Here is a 13,120-nt window from a genome sequence, read left to right as displayed (position 1 = left end):
CACCCACAAGAGTGTATTCTGATGATTTACGTAATTTAAAACACCTACATTACTTTAAAACGTTTACAAAAATATTTTGTGTTCATGCTCTATGTTGAGTTTGATTCACTAACATACATTTGCATAACGCATCCATATTTGTCCATGCCCATGTTGATTAAAGTATAAACACTTGAAAACTATTTATCTAAGGTACATTTAGAACAGATAAAAATGAGTGATTGAGTTGCAATTAATCGTGAGTTAACTCATAACAATCATGTGATTAATCACGATTAAATATTTTACTCAATTGATAGCCCCAATATTAATATAGTGTGCGGTCCAGTTACCAGCATGACACTAAAACAGGAAGTAGTAATGGCTACTAAGTGCAGACAGAGCTCATACTTCTTTACTTTAACTTAAGTAAAAAAAAAAAGTCAGTACTTTCACTATTACCAGAGTATTTTAAAACATGAGTATCTGTACATCTACTTAAGTGAAGAATGTGTATAATTTTGCCACCTCTGATGAGAATACATATGTGAATTCAGGTGATATAAAGCTACAGGACAAAGATATCTTTGAAGAAGAATGTACTAACGTATTTTCCGGACTATAAGCTGCTACTTTTTCCCCACGCTTTGAACTTAAACAAGGAAGTGGCTAATTTATGGATTTTTCCTGGGTTTTTCCCGGTTTCACAAGCTTCAAGCCAAAAAACTGAGCCCCATAACATTAGACCAATGAAATTGCAGGACGAGTTAAGGTGAACCAATAAAATTCTTTATATCAAATCAGATGTGCTCCCACTGAATCGGGCCGCAGCACATCATAAATACGGATGAGGTTCCTCTGACGTTCGACCTGCCACTCACTCGGACTGTCAACAGGAAATGCGAATCATTCGTCACGAGCATGAAAAAACGCACTTCACCTGTGTTCTGAGCTGCACGGTAGTGATTTTTAAACGCAGGACGATGCCAAAAGATATACTCGCGAGAGAAATTGTTGTGAAAAGAAGGAGGAAGACAGTGAACAATGACTTTCTTTGTAGGCTACTGTTTTGTTAACAAAGTTGTGTAACAGACACTGTCTTTCGTTAAAGCCTGTGTAAAGTTCATTTGTTTCAATGTAGGCAGGTGCGGCGTATTTATGTTCAAAATAAAAATCTTTGTAAAATTCAGTGGGTGCGGCTTATATTTGGGTGCGCTTAATATTCTGGAAATTACAGTATGTTTTTACTTTTTAGGGCCAGTGAAACAGTACAGTAATGACAGTACAACAGATACTCAGAATTCAGAAACCAGGAGGAGAAATAAAAAGCTGGTTATAACGTATATAAAGTAGTTATAAGGTTGTATGAAATAATGTATTTATTACCCATAAGTTTGTTCCTTGTAATTGTTTATCCCTGATGAACAAGCAGGGAAATAGAGGCAAGGAAAAACTCCATGAGATGGTATGGACATGCCGTACGGCCTTTCAATCTCACCAGCCGTGTTCCAAGGCTTCATGAATGAGGTGTTCCGGCCACTCCTACACCGATCCTTCATTGACTACATCGACGACATTCTGGTCTACTCCCGGACACCTCAAGAACATCACGACCACGTGACCCAAGTGCTGGAGCTCCTGCGAAAGCACAATTGTACCTCAACCTCCCTAAGTGCGAGTTCCACCAAACCAAGTTCCAGTTCCTCGGCTATGTGATCAGCGCCGAGGGAATCCAAATGGACCAAAGGAAGGTGCAGGCAGTGCAAAGGAGTTGCAAAGGTTCCTGGGGTTCGCCAACTTCTACTGTCGCTTTATACGAGGTTTCAGCCTGGTCACGGCCCCGCTCACCTCCCTCCTCAGAGGAAAGCTCAATAGACTTTTCTGGATGCCTGAGGCTGAAGAAGCATTCCAGGTGCTCCGGGAACGGTTCTGCGTCGCTCCGCTCCTCAACCACCAGAACCCTGAATGCCCCTTTGTCGTGGAGGTGGACGCGTCTTTCACCGGGGTCGGGGCTGCCCTTTCCCAGTACTCCGGGAGTCCCGCTCAACTACACCCCTGCGCCTACTTCTCAAAGAAGCTGTCCCCAGCCGAACAGAACTACGACATTGGAAACTGGGAGCTTCTCGCCATCAAACTGGCCCTCGAGGAGTGGATTCACTGGCTGGAGGGGGCAAAACACCCATTCGTGGTGATTACGGACCACAAGAACCTGCAATACCTCAGAGAGGCCAAGAGGCTGAACCCTTAAAAGCACGATGGGCCCTGTTCCTTACGCGGTTCAAATACACGCTCACCTACCGACCGGGATCCAAGAATGGCAATGCTGACACCCTGTCCCGTGTCTATGGTCCTGATGAGCCTGTCGAGCCTGAACCCATTACTCCTCCCGAGCTGTTCGTCTGCCCCATCGTGTGGAGCCTTTGAGGAGGAGATCCACTCGGCGGCAAGTCGGGAGCCTGCACCCCCCCGGGTGCCCGGAAGGCAGGACCATTCGTTCCCACAGCCTGCCGTCCTGCCTTGTTGAGCTCCGTCCACGACACTCCCAGATCCGGCCATCCGGGGCGCCAGGGAACCCTTCATATCCTCCAAGCTTGATTCTGGTGGCCCAACATGCACAGGGACGTGGCATGTCGCGTCCAGGGCTGCCTGGTTTTCGCCATGTCCAAAGTCCCACGCCACCTACCTGTGGGCAAGCTGGTCCAACTACCGATCCCCGAGCAGCCCTGGTCCCACCTGGGCATCGACTTTGTCACAGACTTGCCGCGGTCAGAGGGACACACCTGCGTGCTAGAAGTGGTGGATCGGTTTTCCAAGGCCTGCCGCTTCATCCCCCTCCCTGGCCTGCCTACTGTTCTGGAGACCGTCGAAGCCCTCTTCCACCATGTGTTTCATAACTTCGGTCTACCGGAGGAGATAGTGTCGCACCGCAACCGTGACAGTTACACTGTTTGAGACTTTTTTAAGTAAAAGGTAATGCATTAGTACAGTATATCAAGTACGAGTATGCTATGAGAGTAGACTATATAATAAAAAAATATATATATAAAATGGACTCAATGTTTAAGGCCTACAAGCAAAAAGCAACAGTATAAATATCTAGATATTTAAATATCAGGTATTTTGTAGAGCTACAACAACAATGAATCATCCAAAATCCTTTCCTAAACATAAAACACATTATTGATCTAACAAACTTTTCATATTTTCCATTGCAATTTAGATAACAGGTTTAACTTATTCCATTGGCTGTTTCAAAAATATGTTTGCATTACAGTTACACATAAAATAGGCAACAATAGGTAAAAAAGCTGGAATGTTGAAAACTGGAGCTTAGAACAATTAAATTGAAGAGCTACTAAAGAACAGCAGGATAGCCTCTAAATGACCCAATACAAAAGAAAATGCAAACATAACTACATAACAGTCCCAATTTGAATGACTGGATGCAAGTTTTGCAATCTCTACCTGTTAGCCAATTAGTCATTCTACTCTCAACTTTTGTTTAAAAAGGTATCTACACCCATAAAACTTCATTTATTTATTTTTTTCACATTTCTGTGTTATTTTTAGATTTTATGTTTGAGTAGGTGATCAGTGTTTTCTGAAATACTTAAAGCAGCCCATCTAGCACTAACAGTGATAGCCTATTTAGTCACTAGGATCTCTTTTATTTTTTTAATTATTGGAAGGATGTCACTGAGATGTGGATTGGCAAATAATGAAGTGGTGTTATCACCAATACAGCAGTGTTTTGATCCTGAGGGAAACAGTGCTTTTTATTCCCAGCAACAGTTTTTTTTTTCTTCAATCCTTGCTGCAAAAAAAGCAAATGCTTGTTTCAAAGAAAGACAGGCAGACACAGAGTGAGAGAAGTCACAAGCTGACAATTACAATTTACATGCTTAATAGCTGGCACGAGGTATAGACAGGTCTCACTGTTGTTTGTGACTTTGGATGTGACATGAATGTAAATTGGTAAAATAGATTTACATGGTTTAAATGACCTGCACTGAGGCTATTGTTTTCTTACATGTTTCCAAAACTTGGATATTTTTGTTTATCAACTAATATTTACTCTTTATATTTATGGTTATTAATGAGTATTACAAGGACCTGTTAGATGACCCACTTTAAAGCATGTATATTCTTAAGGACTCCATATTTATTGAAAGACTTGTTAACAAATGCCTTTAATCATGACAAAGCTGAGAAAGAATTTCTTGGAAAGTATATGAATAAACAACTTTAACCAACGCACCGTACACACGTGTACATCTTCCCCATTGTGGAACGAATAAAGGTATCTTAATGTATATCACAGCAGCCAATGACCGATATTTGATTGATATGTTTGGCCGATTTTCTTTTCCCCCCTTCATCTTATAAGATCTAATAGTTAATAATTAAGAAAATTGCTTGAATTAAACATTTATTGAACAACACAAGCCTTCCCAATCAGTGAACTTGGTTTTGGTCCCCGAGCCTTCCCTAAACTACAGCTGGTTGAACACATTAAAAATAATACAGTTCCCAAAAACTTTTCAAATAACTTCTAAATGTTATTTTCATTTTCTTTTCAAAGACAGCATCATATTTAACCAAAGAAATATAAGGGTAGATTAAAAACAAATGATAACAACTTAAAAGCCCAGGACACACCAAGCTGACGGTCAGCCATCTAGGAGAAAGTTATTTTCTCTCATGCAAGCAGAACGTACACGTTGTCATGAGGATTAAATCCAGCAGTGTTACAATCCAACTTAAATCTTATATCAAAATTCATTCTAAATATTTAATCAGTGCTGTCTTACTATCACATTTTCCACTACAGGAGCACAGGAGGAGGATGTGGCCTGACTGCATGGAATACAGGATAGCATACCTGCAGCATAGTAGCATACCTTATCATTACATGACTGCCAAACACAGTGTAAATAACTAAATATTTTCCTTAAATTCTGTGCATATATTATCAAATATGTGCATATATTATCAAATATATGCACACACAGTCGTTACTATGTATGTCCTCATTTTCAGTCCTAACTATATGTGTTCATAACAAAACCAGCATAAAGAAACATGTGTTCGCCCATAACATTCTCATATTAAAATTGTATCTTAGGCCCCATCATAGCACAGAAACTGCTCTAGTTAAAATCACTAATGACCTGTTTTTAGCTTCAGACCAAGGCTACATCTCCCTATTAGTTTTACTAGATCTTAGTGCTGCGTTCGACACTATAGATCATGATCTTCTCCTCGATCGCTTACAGAATTACATCGGTATTCAGGGACAGGCATTAAGCTGGTTTAAATCCTACCTGTCCAATCGTTACCATTTCGTAGATTTAAATGGAGAGCTATCCAGGATAATGCTAGTAAATGATGGCGTGCCACAAGGGTCAGTTCTAGGACCCCTGCTTTTCACAATATACATGCTTCCATTAGGAAATATTATTAGAAGGCATGGAATTAGCTTCCATTGTTATGCTGATGATACCCAGCTATATATTTCATCCAAACCAGGCGATACAGCTCAATTAGCTCGCATAACTGAGTGTGTTGAAGAAATAAGAGATTGGATGACCCATAACTTTCTGCTATTAAATTCTGATAAAACGGAGATTTTGCTCATCGGCCTAAAAAATAGTACACAGAAGCTCCAGCATCTCAGCCTGCATTTAGACGGTTGTTCTGTAACTACTAGTTCAACGGTAAAAGACCTGGGAGTTATTTTAGACAGCAACTTATCTTTTAAAAATCACATCAATCAAGTTACAAAAACAGCCTTCTTTCACCTTAGAAATATTTCTAAGCTAAGAAATATCTTATCTATATCTGATGCAGAGAAGCTCGTCCATGCGTTTATGACCTTTAGAATAGACTACTGTAATGCATTACTAGGTGGATGTCCTGCATCATTAATAAACAAGCTTCAGTTAGTTCAGAATGCCGCAGCAAGAGTTCTTACTAGGTCAAGAAAATACGATCATATAACCCCAATCTTATCGTCCCTACATTGGCTTCCTATTAAGTTTCGAATAGACTACAAACTACTGCTACTCACTTATAAAGCACTAAATGGTTTGGCTCCCATGTATCTATCCAGTCTTTTAACACGCTACAATCCGTCACGCTCCCTGAGATCTCAAAACTCTGGGCTTCTAGTAGTTCCTAGAATAGCAAAGTCCACTAAAGGCGGTAGAGCATTTTCACATTTAGCTCCTAAACTCTGGAATAGTCTTCCTGACAGTGTTCGGGGTTCAGATACCCTCTCCCAGTTTAAGTGTAGATTAAAAACATATCTTTTTAGCAAAGCCTACACATAACACACATCACATCACAACCTTGTGCTCCAGAATATATGATCACATGCACATTATCAACTTGTGCTGTTAATATCATGAACAGCAGCTACGCTAATTTCTCTCCACTGCTTCTCTTTCTCTCCCCATCCCGAGGCATCCTGAGGTTTGGCCAGCTCCAGTCACGTCCCACCTCGTGAAGATTATAGACCTATGGATGATCATGGAGAAGTAGATGCCGAGTGTTTAAAGGCCCTGGCATGGAGAAGCTGATGCTGGATCTATGATGATCACAAATTGTTCTGTATTGTTGAAAGATTTATGACCAAACTCTTGATGTCACCCAAATGAGGATGGGTTCCCCTTTGAGTCTGGTTCCTCTCAAGGTTTCTTCCTCATATCATCTAAGGGAGTTTTTCCTTGCCACTGTCTTGCTCATCAGGGACAAACGCACACCATTCACCTTCACTGTTGTTTTCTGTAAAGCTGCTTTGAGACAATGTCTGTTGTGAAAAGCGCTATACAAATAAACTTGACTTGACTTAAGTGGAGGATACAACTAATTCATGCTGTGATTTTAGCAAGGTGTTATCACTCTAATTGCTGTAAACATATAAATGCTGAAGTAAAACCTGTGCATGATGGCACTGATGGAGGATTACACCAATGGAAGAATAAAGAGAGAAAGAACCTTCAGGGACCATGATGATTTACTGTCCCATAATGATGACTGGCTAATAAGCCAATTTAGATTCCCTAGAGCTGTGTTCTTGGATCCATGTGCTGAATTGGGTCCAGTACTAGAGAGGACAACACGCCTTTGTTTATGTCATCCTGTAGGTCTGATATATCACAGACATCCCTGAGTGCCACAACGACTACCGTTTTGGATGGTATTATTAATATGGTTAGTTGATACATCAGGTTTCCATCCACTGTGCACAAACAAGAAAAAATTTAAATGCAATTACATGTCCGGTTTCCTAAATCTAATCGGCATAATTGACTGCACTCATATTGCTATAAAGGCTCTATATGAAAAACGAGTTTATGCAACATACAGTGGGGGGAAATAATTATTTGCTAATTTTGTGAGTTTAGCATTTACCATAAAAATTCTAAACTGTTCATTTCTTTGTAGGGGAGTAATTACAAAGAAATTAACAGTTTAGAATTTTTATGGTAAATGATGAATTTGTATTTGATCGAGTTAAATAAGTATTTGATCCCGTACCAACCAGCAAGAATTCCCACAGACCCAAATTAGTCCTGGCCTTTTAAGAAAGTACTGCTAATATTAACTTGTGATGTGTATAAAAGACAGGAAACATTCTGCTTTGGGGCTGTTTCTCTGCTAAGGGTCCACAAAGACTTCACCACATGAACAGGGCCATGCACTGTAGAATCTTGGATGAGAACCTCCTGGCATCAGCCAGAACACTGGGAAAAATGGGTCATGGATGGGTGTTCCAGCATGATAATGACCCAAAAAAAATGGCCAAGGCAACAATCTGATGGTCTTGTATCCCATTCCAGCATTGTGCAGGTCTACAATCTTGTCCCTAATGTCCTTTGACAGCTCTTTGGTCCTGCCCATGGTGGTGGAGAGGTTTGACTGGAAGATGCTGATTCTGTGACGGGTGTCTTTTATTCACGTTATGAGTTGATATTAGGAGTACTTTCTCAGGTGCAGGACTAATTTGGGTCTGTGGGAGTGAGAATTCTTGCTGGTTGGTAGGGGAATAAAATAATTATTTCATTCAATCAAATCAGAATTCATTTATAACCTTTTTTAATATAAATTATTTTTTTAGATTCTGTCACTCTCTGTTAGACTAAACCTACGATTCAAATTCTAGACTATTCATTTCTTTGCACGGGGGTAAACTCACAAAATCAGCAGAGGATCAAATAATTATTTTCCATTATTTACACTGTGGAAGGGAGTAGAAAGATAGTATACCTTCAGATCAAAGCACTTTTTTTTTAGTTTTGCAACTGTCTTTTCTGTCCCACTGACACAGTTGACAGAATCAGAAACACAACTCACTCTGCTTCTTTTTATTAGTGATCCCGCTGCTGTGGGCACCTTAGAATAATGTTCTAAGGGCCTCACCTCCCCTACAACTCTGTGTATCTCAGTGTCTGAGAAGTTAAGTTTCTTCGCTCTTTCCTCACCTGCTGTCATTATTCACCATAATGAAAAAACAATTGCATGCTAAGCTCATTATATGGTTCGGCATTTATGTTGTGATTTGCATTAACACTTTTGTGATTCAAAGTACAGGGCGAGATATAAGGCTGATTCACTTAAGCACACTTGCAGGTGATATGTGATTTATGAAGGAAGGCGTGTGTTTGCACAAGTCTAAATATATTTTTTCCATACACAATTTTTGCCTTTCGAGCGCACGTACACTTTTACTAATAATGCTATGCACAGTTCTATAAATGAGACCCCATGTCATCTGATGCAGCAATAAATCATTCTCCTTCTTAAACAAATAGCTCTTATATAACCTAGATGTTTGTTTGGGGTCATTGTCCTGTTGGAAAAAAATTATGGTACCACCACATTTTGGTTAAGTGTACCCTCAATTTTCACTAAATCACCAACAATGTCACTAGCAAAGAACTACTACACATTACACCTTCTACTCCATGTCTTACAGTGGATACCACACATTCACAAACCATCTGTATATCTAACCAAGACAAAGCCAATCTCAAATTTGGACTCATTAGAACAAGGTAACATTTTTCACTAATCTATTGTCCATTCCTTCAGTTTATTGGCTCAAGCAAGTCTGTTCTGCTTGTTGTTTTTCAGAAGTAATGGTTTCTTTGTCACAATTCAACCATGAAGGCCTGACTCACACAGTCTCCCCTGAACAGTGGATGTTGAAATATGTATGCCACTTGAACTCAGAGAAGCATTTATGTAAATAGGGGGTATTTGAGACTGGTAATTCTAATAAATGTATTCTTCAGATATAGCTCTTAGTCTTCCTTTTCTCTCTTCCTCATGAGAGTCTGTTTCAACCTTGCATTTGATGGTTTTAGAGACTGCACTTGGGGTTATATTTAATATTCTTGAGATTTTTCAGATTTTCTGACATTCATTTTTTTAAGTAATGATAGACTGTCTTTTCTCTTAACTGGGTGTTTCTTTTTTATAATATGGAATTGCACAGTAGTTCTAGTAGCACTAGTAGTAGGGATATTGACTACAAACTCACCCTTTTCTCTCATGAAACTTGATGATATAAAGCACATTAAGAAGGCAATGAATGTCACAAATTAACTTGCGAATAGAAAACCATTACCAGTACCTCATGGATCTGATGAAAGAATGTCATGAGTTTGCCAAGCTGTCTTCAATGCTAAATGTAGCTACAGTACTTTGGACAACCTAAAATATAAAACATTTTGAGTTGTTTTTGAGTTGTTTACCACTTTAACACTTATATAATTTTTGTTTACTACATAATTCCCTGTGTTCTTTCACAATTTGGTTGTCTTTAATGTTAAAATATTAAACCAAAGTAAAACATTATATGTACAATGTTAAAAATAAAAATAAAGAAAGCCACTAAAGGAAAAGTTGTGTCCAAACCTTTGACAAAAAAAAAAAAAAAAAAAAAACTGAAGAAAAAAACAGCACAATTAAAAATGAGCAGTTAAAAAAAAGCCTGAACTTTTTCCTGCCAAGCTTTGGTAAAACTATGCTTCAATTCCAGTTCTTGACTGAAATGAGTAAAACCTGACCTGGTCTGCTGTTTTAGCCTAACCTAACCTGTTTTAGCCTAACCTCAATACATTTGTTTTCTGATATGCTCTCCTGTTCCCATGGATGAGAAGAGCATATAGTTCCGGAGTAAGAACGGGAACTTTAAGGATGGATTGGACTGTAGTTAATGTCAACGGTCTGCTACATTGACTCAGGACTACATTTCGCTTCTGATCATCATCACTGTACCCGCAACATCGTATATCTGCTATAAATGGACATTTGGTGCAACCCAGATGAGGATAGGTTCCCTCTTAAGTCTGGTTCCTCTCAAGGTTTCTTCCTTATGCTATCTCGGGGAGTTTTTCCTTGCCACAGTTGCCACCGGCTTGCTCATCAGGGACAAACTTACTTATAAAGAACATATTCACTTCTAATCACCACATTATCTGTGTAAAGCTGCTTTGAAACAATGTTCATTGTTAAACGCGCTATACAAATAAAAATGAATTGAATTGAATAGTTTTTTGAGTAACTATAGACTTCCTGTGAGCTGGGTGATTCTCCTTTCTTAATTTGTCTCAGCAAGCTGTCTAGACACTATTTTCCTCTAGAAACTCTGCTGTCTGTGAAATTCTTAAAAAATCAGCAGTTTGTGAAATACTCAAACCCGCCCATCATTAATATTTATTATTATATGATTGTTCATTTTTTAGTTATTAAAATATTACTCAGGGATTTATAACAATTCATGGTGGCAATAAGTGACTGCAGACAGATGCACCACAGTTGTTTCCTAAATAATCACAGGCATATAGGGCTATAACTTTAAGAAAGAAATTCAAGAGTGGTTTGTAGTTTCACTCATAATGTGTATGTTTGATCACAGATAAAATTCTCTTGACTATAAGAGGGAAGGTCTTGAACAAATTGGCAGCAATGTGTAAAGATGACATGAGCCAAATCAAGTAAAGGCTGGACAAAATTTGAAGCAAGAGTAGAAATACTGGAGATAGATTTAAGCATGTTTCCATGGTATTGTAACTTCTGACCAGTAGGTAGTGCTAGACATAAACCACCCTGAAATGCCCGACGGCCAACCATCAGCTTTGTATGTCCCGGGCTTTAAGTTATATCATTTATTCTTAATCTAGCCTTCAATATCTAATTGGTTAAATATGATGCTACATTTCGAGAAAGAATAAGAAGAGCATCTGGAGAGAATGCAAGTAACTTCAACCAGCTGTAGTTTAGGCTGCAGGTAGACATGGGTACCATACCAAAAGCTGGTTACAAGTGCACTGATTGGCGAGGCTGGTGTTGTTCAATATATGTTTAATTTGTTTATTGACTGTTTAATGTTTTACGTTTTATTAACTGTTAGATTTTCTGAAATTAAAAAAAGAGGGGGTGGGGGGGGTGATATCTTTATTATATAAGAGTTTTCAGCTGCCCTGATTTCTAAACATTGGCATCTGCTTTGGCCAGAGGATATCATTATTTATGTTAGTGGTAAGAAATGAGGAAGGCAGGCTACTAAAATTGTTAATAACTTACAATGACCAGGCATAACTTTATGGCCACCAATCAGGCATAACATTATGAAAACCTAGAAAAGTGAGACCAATATTGTGTTGGTCGGACTTTTGCTGCCAAAACATTCCTGACCCATCCAGCATTAACACCATTAACTTTTTAGCAATGTGAGATACATTTTTACTAATTTTGCGGTGGTAGCCTTGCCTTTCTTCCTTCTCCACCACCTTATGGTAGGGTTAGCAAATTGGCCACATGCCAGCATACTGTACAGAACAAATATTTTTGCTTTATATCAGTATGCCATAATAACAATTGACAAAGATCTTAAAAGCCTGAAGGAGCATACCTTTTGGAAATGAATATTTGTGTCATTCTCAAAACTGCAGAGAAAAATAAGTTCTTAGAGAATGTTGTATAGATTTAAGACAGCAATTTTAACAAGATTCAACATAATTAGTACTGTAGTGGTACCCCGCTTATCGACCTTAATCCGTTCCTTAAAACCGGTCGAAATGCGAAAAGGTCGAAGAGCGAATGTACACACAATATACAATATACACGCACTAAATTGTTATATTGACCGCTAAATAACATGCGATGGAGATGTTTTGGAGAGATGGCAATAGAGTTTTTAACCAGATTGTATAACAAGGTTCTGGAAGGTGAGAGGATGCCTGAGGAATGGAGGAATCGACTGGTGCCGATCTTTAAGAATAAGGGAGATGTGCAGACCGGCAGTAACTACAGGGGATTTAAGTTGATCAGTCACACCATGAAGTCATGGGAAAGAGTAGTGGAAGACAGGCTGAGAGAAGACATGACCATTTGTGAGCAACAGTATGGTTTCATGCCAAGGAAGAGCACCACAGATGCATTATTTGCTTTGAGAATATTGATAGAGAAGTATAGAGAAGGACATTAGGAATTGCATTGTGGATTTGTGGATTTAGAGAAAGCGTACGACAGAGTGCCAAGAGAGGAGTTGTGTTATTGTATGATGAAGTCAGGTGTGTCAGAGAAGTATGTGAGGGTGGTGCAGGACATGTATGAGGACAGTGTGACAGCAGTGAAGTGTGCAGTAGGAACGACAGACTGATTCAAGGTGAAGGTTAGGTTAGGTCAACTTTATTATCCCCGAGGGCAATTTGTTTTACAGCCAGCAGAATCCATACAATCCCAAACACACAGCAACAAACAGTACAGAGAGAGAGAAAAAAAAAAAAAAAACTAAGTATTTACATTTTTTTTGTTTGTTTGTTTTTTTGGACTGCATCAAGGATCGGCACTGAGCCCTTTCCTGTTTGAAGTGGTGATAGACTGAAAGAAAGTCAGTAGGAGTAAGAAAGAGTACAGGTGCGTAAATGAGAGGGACGGCAGTGGAGTGGTGCAGTTGCAGGGAGAAGAGGTGGAGAAGGTGGAGGAGTTCAGGTACCTGGGGTCAACAGTGCAAAGTAATGGAGAGTGTGTTAGAGAAGTAAAGAAAAGAGTGCAGGCAGGGTGGAGTGGGTGGAGAACAGTGACAGGAATGATTTGTGATAGAAGAGTATCTGCAAGAATGAAAGGA

The 13,120-nt window shown here is 39.2% G+C and overlaps 1 protein-coding gene and 1 long non-coding RNA gene across 5 annotated transcripts in view; one reads left to right on the top strand and one right to left on the bottom strand.

The window, feature by feature from the left end:
- The window catches only part of diaph2 (diaphanous-related formin 2), a 322,782-nt gene that overhangs the window by 116,741 nt on the left and 192,921 nt on the right, over positions 1–13,120 (bottom strand). The window lies entirely within an intron of this gene.
- The window catches only part of LOC310736741, a 311,461-nt gene that overhangs the window by 110,228 nt on the left and 188,113 nt on the right, over positions 1–13,120 (top strand). The gene's annotated exons all lie outside the window — the stretch shown is intronic.

Source organism: Silurus aristotelis, assembly GCF_946808225.1.
Source record: "Silurus aristotelis genome assembly, chromosome: 14".
NCBI classification, from domain to species: Eukaryota; Metazoa; Chordata; class Actinopteri; order Siluriformes; family Siluridae; genus Silurus; species Silurus aristotelis.
Note: the sequence above shows the minus strand (reverse complement) of the source record. Positions and strands in the feature narration are given on the sequence as shown.